At 37.9% G+C, this 1,278-nt stretch overlaps 1 pseudogene; it reads right to left on the bottom strand.

Annotated features, from left to right (window-relative positions):
* Positions 1-512: 512 nt before the first annotated feature.
* LOC129553445 (U6 spliceosomal RNA) lies at positions 513-612 on the bottom strand (annotated as a pseudogene).
* Positions 613-1,278: the final 666 nt, after the last annotated feature.

The following is a 1,278-nucleotide window of genomic DNA, read 5'->3' on the forward strand; positions in this document are numbered from 1 at the left end:
CTTTAATGGTTTTTGATTTGTGGTTACCATGTCACTCACATATGCTGACCTGTATATATTTTTGTTTTAAATTGGTTGTCATTTAAGCTCAGATACATTCTAAAAGATTAACAGTTTTTACTCTGCTCCCTACATTTTGTGGCTTTTATTTCATAGTTTGCATCTTCATGCTTATTTCTTAACTGTTATGGTAATTACAGATGCTTGTACAATTTTTTTTAACTTTTAATCTTTCCAGTAGCTTATTTAAGCGGTTGAACCTCTGTCCTTATTATGTATATGCCTTTCTTACTGGGATATTTCATTTCCTGTAGATCTTTACTTCTTTTCCATTTTAACAATATCCTTTAACATTTCCTTTAGAGTAGGCTTAGTACTGATAAACTTGTTTAGTTTTTGCTTGTCTGAAAAATTCTGAACCTCTCCCCACCCCCCACCATCCAACTTTTTAAGCAGAAAAGTAAAGCGAGAGAGCCAATCTTTGATAACTGGGGTTTTTTGTGGTTCAGTTCAAAAATATGGAATGCTTCACGAATTTGCCTGTCATCCTTGTGCAGGGACCATGCTAATCTCTGTTTTGTTCCAATTTTCGTACATGTGCTGCTGAAACAAATTGCCAACATCCACTGGATCATTGAAAAAGCAAGACAGTTCCAGAAAAATGTCTATTTCTGCTTTATTGACTATGCCAAAGCCTTTGACTGTGTGGATCACAATAAACTGTGAAAAATTCTGAAAGAGATGGGAATACCAGACCACCTGACCTGCCTCTTGAGAAACCTATATGCAGGTCAGGAAGAAACAGTTAGAACTGGACATGGAACAATAGGCTGGTTCCAGATCGGAAAAGGAGTACGTCAAGGCTGTATATTGTCACCTTGCTTATTTAACTTATATGCAGAGTACATCGTGAGGATCGCTGGGCTGGAAGAAGCACAAGCTGGAATCAAGATTACCGGGAGAAATATCAATAAACTCAGATATGCAGATGACACCACCCTTATGGCAGAAAGTGAAGAGGAACTCAAAAGTCTCTTGATGAAAGTGAAAGAGGAGAGTGAGACAGTTGGCTTAAAGCTCAACATTCAGAAAACGAAGATCATGGCATCTGGTCCCATCACTTCATGGGAAATAGATGGGGAAACAGTGGAAACAGTGTCAGACTTTATTTTTTGGGGCTCCAAAATCACTGCGGATGCTGATTGCAGCCAGGAAATTAAAAGACGTTTACTCCTTGGAAGGAAAATTATGACCAACCTAGATAGCATATTAAAAGTA

This window comes from Moschus berezovskii, chromosome 18, assembly GCF_049115385.1.
Source record: "Moschus berezovskii isolate FMDL1 chromosome 18, NW_MosBer_1.0, whole genome shotgun sequence".
Taxonomy (NCBI): Eukaryota; Metazoa; Chordata; class Mammalia; order Artiodactyla; family Moschidae; genus Moschus; species Moschus berezovskii.